This window comes from Gossypium arboreum, chromosome 8 (assembly GCF_025698485.1).
Source record: "Gossypium arboreum isolate Shixiya-1 chromosome 8, ASM2569848v2, whole genome shotgun sequence".
NCBI lineage: Eukaryota > Viridiplantae > Streptophyta > Magnoliopsida > Malvales > Malvaceae > Gossypium > Gossypium arboreum.
In genome coordinates, this window is record NC_069077.1 from 113,707,938 (window position 1) to 113,718,844 (window position 10,907).

The window sequence follows — 10,907 nt, forward strand, 5'->3', positions numbered from 1 at the left end:
TACTATTGCTACGAATAATTTCGAACTAAAACCTAACATAATTCAGATGATACAACAGTTTGTTTAGTTTGATGGTTTACATGATGAGGATCCCAACACGCATTTGGCGATTTTTTTTTTAATTTTGCGATACATTCAAAATCAATGGCATTTCTGATGGTGTCATTCGTCTTCGGCTATTTCCCTTTTCACTGACAAACAAAGCTAAACAGTGGTTGAACTCGTTACCACGAGGGTCTATCACTACTTGGGAACAAATGACCGAGAAATTTTTACTAAAATATTTTCCGCTGGCTAAAACGGCTAAATTGCATAATGATATCTCTTCTTTTGTGCAGATGGATTTAGAAACACTTTACGATGCATGGGAGAGAACAAGGACTTACTGAGAAGGTGCCCTCACCATGGGTTATCGCTTTGGCTGCAAGTTCAAACGTTCTACAATGGTGTGAACCCCTCGACAAGACAAATAATTGACGCAGCTGATGGCAGAACCATTAACAATAAAACACCGAAAAATGCCTATGAATTCATAGAGGAGATCACTGAACAACTATTAGTGGAAAGTTATGAGGACAAAGCCAACGAAAACAGAAGGCGTCTATAACATCGATTCAGTTACCATGCTCTCTAATCAGGTAGAACTTCTCAATAAAAAGATTGATGATTTACTTGGTTCTACATAGGTACATCCAGTAATGAGGTGTGACTCAAGCGGAGGAAGTGTACATACAGAATACCAATCCTTCAATCCTACAACTAAAGAGGAACAAGTCAACTATATGGGTAATAATAACTTTAGATCTCAAAATAACCCATACAGTAATACTTATAATGCAGGTTGGAGGAACCACCCAAAATTTTCCTGGAGAGGTCAAGGAAATTAAAAGCCACAAAATCCTCAAGGTTTTCAACAGCTACCTTATCAACAAGAGAAAAAATCAAACCTTGAAGAGATGCTTAACCTTGAAGAGATGCTTTCCAAATTCATCTTGGTGTCAGAAACCTGTTTCCAAAATACCGAGATAGCACTTAAGAATCAGCAAGCATCGATCCAAGGACTCGAAACTCAGATAGGTCAGCTGTCCAAACTAATCTCCGAACGACCACAAGGTGGCCTACCAAGTAACACTGAACCTAATCTGAGGGAACATCTCAATGCAATTAGCACTCAAGATAAGGAATGATTCATTGCACCTGAACCAGAATTACAGCAAGACAACACGATGAACAAAGGATGAGAAGAGGTAAACAATAATGGTCCCAAATAGGTAAGTAAGAATCATGAACCTCATGTGCCATATCCTAAAGCGATGACGAAAGACAGAACAGAAGAACAATTCGGTAAGTTTGTCAAACTCTTAAAGAAATTACATATTAACTTACCCTTTATTGAAGTTCTTTCGTAGATGCCCAACTCAGCAAAATTCTTAAAGGAACTTCTGAGTAATAAAAGGAAATTAGACGCTACATCACATGTGGAACTCAATGCAGTCTGCTCAACTATTCTAAAGAATGAGCTACCTAACAAATTGAAAGATCCAGGGAGTTTTACAATTCCTTTCTTAATTGGTAGTCTATCTGTGAATAATGCTTTAGCTGATTTAGGGGCAAGCATAAATGTTATGCCATATAAAATGTTTAAACGACTAGGTCTCGATAAACCCAAACAGACTAGGATGAGCATACAATTACCTGACAAAATAGTTAGATTTCCTAAGGGTATTATTGAAGACGTTCTCGCTAAAATTGATAAATTTATTTACCTAGTAGACTTCATTGTCTTAGATATGGATGAGGATAAAGAGGTACCTTTAATTTTAGGACGACCATTTTTAGTAACTGCCAGAACCATTATTAATGTAGGCACAGGAGAGCTAACACTTCATGTAGATGATGACGCAGTAACACTCCAAGCACGTGACTCAGTCAAAACCTCTAAGACTCAAGCTAATGCTACTAATATTCAATTGTCCTTGCAGGAACTTCCTTGAACCAAGGCAGACAGTCTGCTACTATCATGAAGAGAACAAAGACGTCCATGAAGAACGAAGACTACGAATAGAGGAGCTAGACGAATGGCGAGAACACAAACCGAGAACACATGATAAACTGAAACTACACAAACACAAGCCCTATACCTCTCCTAATCAACTTCAGGTTGGGAATACAATCTTACTAGATGCCGATGATCCTCCCATTGTCACTACCACACCAAATGAGGAAATCCCTCTTATGGTACTTAGTATTTTTCCATTTGGTATAGTGGAGGAGAATCATCCCAAGTTCAACACTTTTAAGGTAAACAATACCCATTTAAAACCTTATTTCAAAATTGACAGCCGGAACGAGGAGTGTGAACTCCTCAAACCACCATGATAAATCAACAGAGAGGTAAGTTGAACTTAGACTATAAATAAGCGCTTCTCGAAAGGCAACCCGAGCACTAACATATTTTGATATCTTTATTTTTATTTTTCTAACACTTTGGATCCTTAACTTAATCTTTGAATTGCACAGTTTTTTAGCACACACGACCAGGCACATGGGCGTGCCTAAAGCCGTGGCCAAATAGGGGAAGAGACACAGCCGTACGATACGACCGTGTTGAAGCAGGACATGGTTTCCCCAAAACACGGGGTGCGATAAATCCCCACGGCCGTACGGCATGGCCGTGGGTGAACTTGATAGGAACATACGGGCGTGGGAATGAAAACCCACGGGCGTTCCAGGGACAACGCTTTATTCTATTTCTTCAACACGGGCATGCGACACGCCCGTGCCATTCAGCCATGTACAACAATACACGGGCGTGCTACCATAATACACGGGCGTGGGAGAATCGAACAAAGCTAGGCACGACCGTGCGACATGGCCATGTGCCACACACGCCCAAGACACACGGGCGTGGGACAGTAGCCGGACACGACCTAAATTGAAATATTTGAAAAACACAAGCTCTCCTCCAGAGTACACGGGCATGGCCCTAGGCCGTGTGGCCCTCTATATATAAGCAAATCACTGTTCATTTTCCTCTTCCTTTCCAAAGCCCTAGCTGAAATCTCCCCTTCTCCACTCCCTGATCCCTATTCTCAACCACCACCACCTTCTCGTCCAGTTCATATGGCAGCTTCATATGCTAACATCTCTGAGCACCTTACCCAATTCGAGCTTCAGTGTTTTCAACAATTTGACAACATTGATGCTACTCTACAGCAGAGTTGTCAGCACCTTCCCATCTCATCGTCAGTCCCGCCTCACGAACCATCCAGCAATGAAGATGTTTAGAAATATTTATTTATTATTTTCTGTTTTTACTTATAATTGAAATTATTTCTATTATTTTTATTAGATTTTAGAATTTTTTTTATTCTTTATTTCGGTTATTTCTTTTCGAATCCTTATACTTCCTAATATCTCCTAAAAAGTTTTTGATTTTATCACAGTTATATAGAACTCCTAAGCTCATCATCACATAGGAACTACAACTCCACTGGGAAAGGTTCTCCATGACTGCCATGTCCTGCTCAACCATGACCATAGTTACCACTAGATATAATATTCTTTTGGCACAGGACTTATGGCCTAATGAACCTCTGCGACTGCTGGAGTATCCTCCTCCACTCTCAAACCGATCACTCTCCAAAACTCTAAGTTCAAGGAATTCATCATACAGGAAGTTTCACTTCTCTCCCTAGCTTATTTTTATTCTCTAACATCTATCTTTGTACATTGAAGGCAATGTACATCTTAAGTGTGGGGGGGTATTCATTAATAATCACCTTGTTCTCATGAAAAAATCTCATATCATATTTAGGATAAATTTTAATTGATTTATGATTCTGATTGATATATCTTGAATTAAAACATAAGGATTTATGCATTGGTTATTTAAACTTTAAAACATTAGAGAATCAAGCATGATAAGTTGATTTTTAAGAAATTAAAATTATAGGCTATTTCCCCAAGTCTAGGTATTACTTTGAATTAGAATTCATGAGTCTAAACATCAAAAAGCCATAATTTTTGTGAGATTTTTGAGCCTTTTGAGCATCTATTCATCCTTTCATGCTCACTTTTATTATTACTTTGAGTGCATCAGTATTGAACTGTTATTCTAGAACTTGCTTGATTATGCACGTCGAGACCACACCATTTGATTTGATATATCAAAATGATTAAGGCACTTAGGATTAACCCACTCATGCCATGAAAAGCCTACCTCCACGATTAACCCCTAGTAAACCCCATTGAGCCTAACAAGCCATTCCTTGTATTATCCTTAATATTAACCATTAACCCATTATTGTTGAAATCCCCCAAATCAATTTGATCCCTATTTTTGTCGAGATCTGAGTTGGAAAAGTTGTTGAGCTATGTTTTTCTTATTTATTTAACTTTTTCTTAAAAAAAAAAACTAAGTATACATATTAGTAATTTCATATTCTGAGAGAAGCTCTGTTGTACGCAAATGAAGATTAACTCTTTTTCTAGTTAGGCAAATTTTCAATTCAATCTCGATTCTAACCCTTTCTTTCAATTCACCTTTTAATTGATGTATCATCTTAAAATTAAAGTGGCGGAGATTTGATTTTCATACAAGCCTATGGTAATGACTTTCCATTATTGACTGTTGAGTGCTTCCTTTATTGTCCTTAAACACCTCGAGTGATTTGAGTGAATCTTTAGTAAGGATTTAAAACTCTGTGATATTTTGAATTAAAGGTAATTACTTAGATGACGGAAGACACTTATATTTTCGGGATAAAATGTTCAACTTGGAATGATTGAAACTTTTATGTTCTTTGAGTTAAATTCTCAATGTATGATTACCAATGGATTATTTTGAGATATTATCGATAAGAATTATAAGTTGAGAAGAATTTATCTTGATTATGAGTTGAGAATTTTGCTTGAGGACAAGCAAATGCTTAAGTGTGGGGGTATTTGATAAACCGTAAATTATACATATTTTTATCCCATGTTTAATGCATTTTATAGATGATTTCTCATTAGAATTGGTGAATTTGATGCTCCTAATTCTTTAATTTCATGTTTTGTACTCAGGAGAGCACCAAGAGTCAAAAGGAGCCAAAAACGAGCCAAAAAAGGACAAAACAAACCAAATCAAGAAGATGACACGGCCTAAGCCTTGCCACACGGGCAGCTCACATGCTCGTGTCTTTCGATGGTGTCGACCAATGCTTTCACGATTCACACGGCCTGGCCATTGCCGACATGGCCGTGTGCAATTTAACTGATTGAACACGGCCTAGCAATCACGTCACACGGCCGTGTCACACAGGCGTGTCCCTGCTGAGCCCAAGTTAAGTCCAATTCGGAAAAGGCCACTTTGGAGGGTTTCTAGGCATTCCAAAGCCTATAAATGCGCACTAGAGGAGGAGAAAAAGGGAGACAGAGAAGAGGAGTAAGGAATTACCCTAAGGAAGCCGATTGATCCATCTCAGAAGCCGGATTCATCATCAAGACTGAAGATCTCTTCTCAATTCCCCTTTAGGAGTTTTGGGTTTTCTTTATGTTTTGTATTCTTTATTCTTCTGAGATGTTTTCTTATTTAGTTATGAACTAAATCCCTTAAATACCTAAGGGGAATGAAACCTAAGACGAATCTTGTTATTATTTTCTAAATCGTATGATAAATATTTAACTTATTCTTAATTATGTGTTCTTAATTCTTGCTTTGATATCCCAGGATACCGATTCAAGGCACGCCTTATTCGAGGAGGAATAGACCTCGCCTAAGAGTACATTTGCCATAATTAAGCGAGTTGATTTGCGCCTAGAAATAGGGTGACAAGATTTTGCCGGATTAGGGTGAAACCTAATAAGGGGATCCATAGATCGAGTTAATGCAACCCTAGAGTGCTAATTAGAGAAAAGTCTAGATTATTCAATCTAGGGATTAGACGTTATTAGTCTTGAATAGCGATAATAACATAACTTAGGGATCTCTACGGAACAAGTTGAATGAATAAATCGTCCGATTCGGAGCCAGAATAACAAGTACAGTCTAGGTGGATTTTTCCTTAGGTATTGTCTCAAGTCAATCGGTTTTCCCAAAAGCAATTCCCCAATTCTTTTCTCTGTGCGTTTTTAGTTTAAATAATTAGTTAATTAAAACAAACCCCTTTTATTCTTAGGCTAGATAATAAAAAGATAGTTATTACTAGTACTTTTGGTTCCCTTGGGTACGATATCCCAGCCTTTCCATTACTATATTGTTTGATAGGTGCGCTTGCCTTTTCATCGTGATAATAGTTAGTCTAGGTTTGATCTTCATTATAAATATTTATTACTTGTTATGAATCACGCGATCAGACGACCTTGTAAATATTAGGTCGATACCTATGGTATATAATTATGTGGTAAATTTGATGGATGATTATGTGTGAGGCTTAGATCAAATTAAATCAGGACATGATATATTTACCCCTTCACCTTGTGACAACCCGAATTAGGGCCTAATCGGAATAGTGGTTTCGTGACCACAAATCCGAGATAGAAATAATTGTTTTATAATTATTTTGGGGTTTATGATATGATTGCATGATTGTGTGAAAATTTCGTGATGAAATTCTATGCCTAAAGTGCTTAAATTGAAAGTAGGGACTAAATCGAATAAGTTGCAAAATTTGCATCCCGAAGTTTTAGTATGAAATTGTTTTGGAATATTAATTAGGAGGTCTTAAATAGCAATTTGACCAATTTTAAGTTCATGGACAAAATTAGGACATGGAAGGAATTTTGAAAGTTTAGTAAGGAGGGCATTTTGGTCATTTGGATATTAAATGAAATAAAATGGGAAAAATAACACAAAATTGATCATCATCCACCTTAGTTGCTGCCGAATTCTCCTCTCTCCATAGCTAGGGTTTCTTCAATTTTCAAGCTCCATAGTAAGTGATTCCAAGCCCGCTTTTAATGTTCTTTACGTTTTTGGAATCCGGAAGCTCGATTAAGCTTATGTTAGTAATAATTTAACCTAGGGTTCACATTTGGAAAAATACCCATAGGTGAAATTTGTGTATTTTGATGTTTTATGATAGAATATGAGGTTTTAAATTATGTTAAATAACTTGTGCTACTCGGTTTTAAGTGAAACGAGTAAAACGACATAATCGGTAAAAAATACCTATTGTTCATAACTATATGATAGAGTGAGAATTGATGTTGTTGTAGAAGAGAAAATGTTCAGCATATCATAAAATATAAGAATAAGGGCTGAAATTAAATTCCGAGCCTAGGGGCAAAATTGTAATTTTGAAAAGTTAGGGGCAAAATGTAATTTTTCCATGATGTGATTTTGGATTGAAATAAATAGTATGAGTATTAAATGAGCTAAATGTGTTATTATAGATCAAGAAAGACGGAATTGATCTCGAAGCTGGGAAGGAAAAAGTTTTGGACTAAATTGCAAAATTTCCACATTTTGCACCAAGGTAAGTTTGTATGTAAATATTACAATAATTTCATGTACATTCTTATATTTCAGCCTATTATATAAATATACTAGCTGATGTTAAAATATAAATCGACTATTGGAAGAATGGAAATAAATATAGAGAGATCCGGTTGAACATTCGGAGAGATCGAATGAAATAGAGGAGCGTAGCTAGGTCACATGTATGATGCTTGAGTGCACATCATGTGTACAAGAAAGCTACGAGACACCTCAGAGTAGCTAGGTCACATGTGTGATACGAGATGTATCCCATGTAGACAAGAGAGCTACGTGAAAGATAAATGTAGCTAGGTCGCATGCGTGATTCCAAGTGAAGGACACCATGTAGACAAGAGAGCTACGTGAAAGATAAATGTAGCTAGGTCGCATGCGTGATTCCAAGTGAAGGACACCATGTAGACAAGAGAGCTACGAGACAAATCGGTTGGGTCGCATGAGTGGTACTAAGTGTTCACCATGTGTACAAGAGAGCCGAACTAAACGAAGTATGATGGTGGGGCTGTGTGCTGAAACCATTAAATATCGAGGATTGATCCGAATTGTTCAACGGGATGGTTTTGTGGTGATATTGTGGTTTGGACTTACACTTATGGTGAATGAAATGTGGTGAAAATGATTTGTGGTATATACATATATAAGATAAAATGAGGTTAGCATAAAGAATGTGTGAAAGAGTGAAATTAGCATTAAAACTGTTTTTAGATGGTAGCAGTGACGTGATTTTGAAAAATCACCAAAAATAGGAGGAATATAATTAGAGGTTGAATGAGATTTGAAATTAAATTTTAATGAGTCTACTTTCATATAAAAGAAACAGAGCAAGCAAAGGAATTCTATATTTTGAGATATTTACAATTGTATGTGACTTGCTCAGGATGAATACGTGATCCCCTGTTCCAACTTTGAAAAATCATTAAAATTGTACAAAGCAAATTAAGAAATATAGTTTACATGCCTAAATTACTTATTGAGACTAGTTTTAAATGAAACAGACTTCAGGGTTGTTTGAATTGTGTACTGAGAGAAATTCAATTTGTAGTGAACAGAGGTCAGATCAGTCGAGCTGTGTAATAGGGAAACTTTAACTAATAAACTGTACTAATCGGCTGAACCAAAATTATAGAAAAAATTAGCAAAAATCTTTATGAGTCTAGATTCAGGAAATTTTACGTATTTGAATTTTGAGTTTTGTAACTCGAGTTATGATTTATTTAGTGAATATGACGCAGCAGAGACAGCTTAATCAAAGTGGAATGAATAGTGAAGTTAAAGTAGATATACTTGAATTGTTGTGTAAACATGTTAGATTTTTTTAATTAGTATTTACATACTTACTTACTAAGCTATAAACTTACTTTGTTTCTCTCTTTTGTCTTATAGTGTTATTCGCTTGCTCGGGAGTTAAGGATCGTGAAGATCTACCCGCACTATCATACTTTAGGGTATTTGAACTAAACGTTTTGAATTATGGCATGTATAGTAGGCTTAATTATTTTGTTACGTGTCATATTTGTCTAGGTTTAAAATATTAGTTACAAGATTTCGACCAGCTAATTTGTACAAGCCATTAAAGTTGGCTAATATTGTTCAAGACATATATTATACGATGCACTATCAAATTGGATGACATATTTATATTTGGTTATGTTTAATGGTATGTGTTATGTTCGGTAATACCTTGTATCTGTTCCTATGACGAGTAGCGGGTAAGGGTGTTACATTTAGTGGTATCGAGCTATGGTTTAGTCGGTTCTTGGACTAATAAAGTGTGTGTAAAAGTCTAGCTATACATGCCATAAAAATATTGTGATAGTGTGGTGACTCTGATTATTCTAAACGTGTTTTGTTTTAATATAGTAATGGATCCTCAAGGAGGCTGCGATGATGATCTTTTAGTAATGCGCCGGCTCCCGCACAAGGGACCGCTACTGTGGAAAGTAGACTGAGACATTGAGACAAGGAGATGAGGCTGGGATGCCTTTCTCCTAATGATGAACAATTGGTATCTTGAATTTATTCGAGCAAATCCAAATGCTCAACCTCCTCCACCCTCCTATACCTCGGGCGATTCTCTCAGCTGCTCAAGGTATAGATTTGGTAAGAATGAACAAGCCTCCGGTTGACAAGATTCAAAACAAGGGCCAAGAGTTTAGAGCAAAGGTCGATGATGATCCCGAGAAAGCGGAATTCGGCTTGAAAATTCTACCGTGTATTTGATGAGCTCTCATGTACACCCGAGGAATGCTTAAAGTGTGTCAGATCACTTTTGAGAGATTCGCTTACCACCGGTGGAAGACTTTGGTTGCAGTGGTGCCAAAAGAAAAAGTTACTTGGGATTTCTTCCAGAAGAATTTAGAAAGAAATACATAAGTCGATGATTTATTGATCAAAACGGAAGGAGTTCCTTGAATTGAAGCGGGGAAAATGTCTCAGAAAGCAGTATGAACGCGAATTTGTAAGACTCAGCAAGTATGCCCAGAATGTGTGTCCACCGAGGCCATTATGTGTAGAAGATTTGAAGATGGGCTGAATGAGGACATTAAAGTGCTTGTAGGAATTTTGGAGTTGAAAGAATTTGTAGTATTGGTTGATCGAGCTCTTAAAGTCAAGAATTGAACAAAGAAAGAAGAAAAGTCGCTATTGAGGCCCGAGATGTCGAAAAAGACAGATAAGCAAGCCATTTCAATCTCAACCAAAGAGGTCCAAAGAGACAAACCCTCGAATGACAGCTTCAATTGGGGATTCACACGAGATCGTGGTAGAGCATATTCGGGTCTAAAGCTCAAGCTACTTGGTGGCAAGTGTGGGTAATGTGCGACCTAGAAAGCCCGAGTGTCGACAATGTGGCGAGCAACATTATGGTGAGTGTTGGGGACCGAGCGAGCTTGTTTCAAAGCTGGTTCTCATGAGCATTTTATTAGAGATTGTCCGGAGAAAGTTAAAGAAGAAAGATTTGAGTGCTAGATGAATACCACCGCTAGTAGAGGTAGACCACCGAGAAATCTTGGAGGTGGGACTAGTAGTAAACCGTGATGAAAGATTTAACGGAAAGATCGAAGCTAGAGCACTGCTAGAGCTTATGCTATCGTGCCGAGAAGATGCATCATCTCCGATGTTATTCTTCTCGTGAGTTTCGGATGTATTTCCGAGGAATTGCCGGGTTGCCTCCGAACAGAGAGATAGATTTTGCCATTGATTTGTTGCCGCATCGCACCGATCTCGATTGCTCCATATAGAATGGCTCATGAATTAAAAGAATTGAAGGCTCGATTGCAGGAGTTAACAGACAAGGGATTTGTGAGACCGAAGTTTCTCTCCCTGGGTGATCTCATTATTCAGAAGAAGAAGGATGGTTCAATGAGACTTTGCATTGATTACCGTCGACTTAATAAGGTGACTATAAAGAACAAGTACCGCTGTCGAG

The 10,907-nt window shown here is 37.4% G+C and overlaps 1 non-coding gene across 1 annotated transcript; it reads right to left on the minus strand.

Annotated features, from left to right (window-relative positions):
• Positions 1–306: 306 nt before the first annotated feature.
• LOC128279683 (small nucleolar RNA R71) lies at positions 307–411 on the minus strand. The gene has a single exon (XR_008269882.1). It is a non-coding gene; the product is annotated as a small nucleolar RNA R71 (small nucleolar RNA).
• Positions 412–10,907: the final 10,496 nt, after the last annotated feature.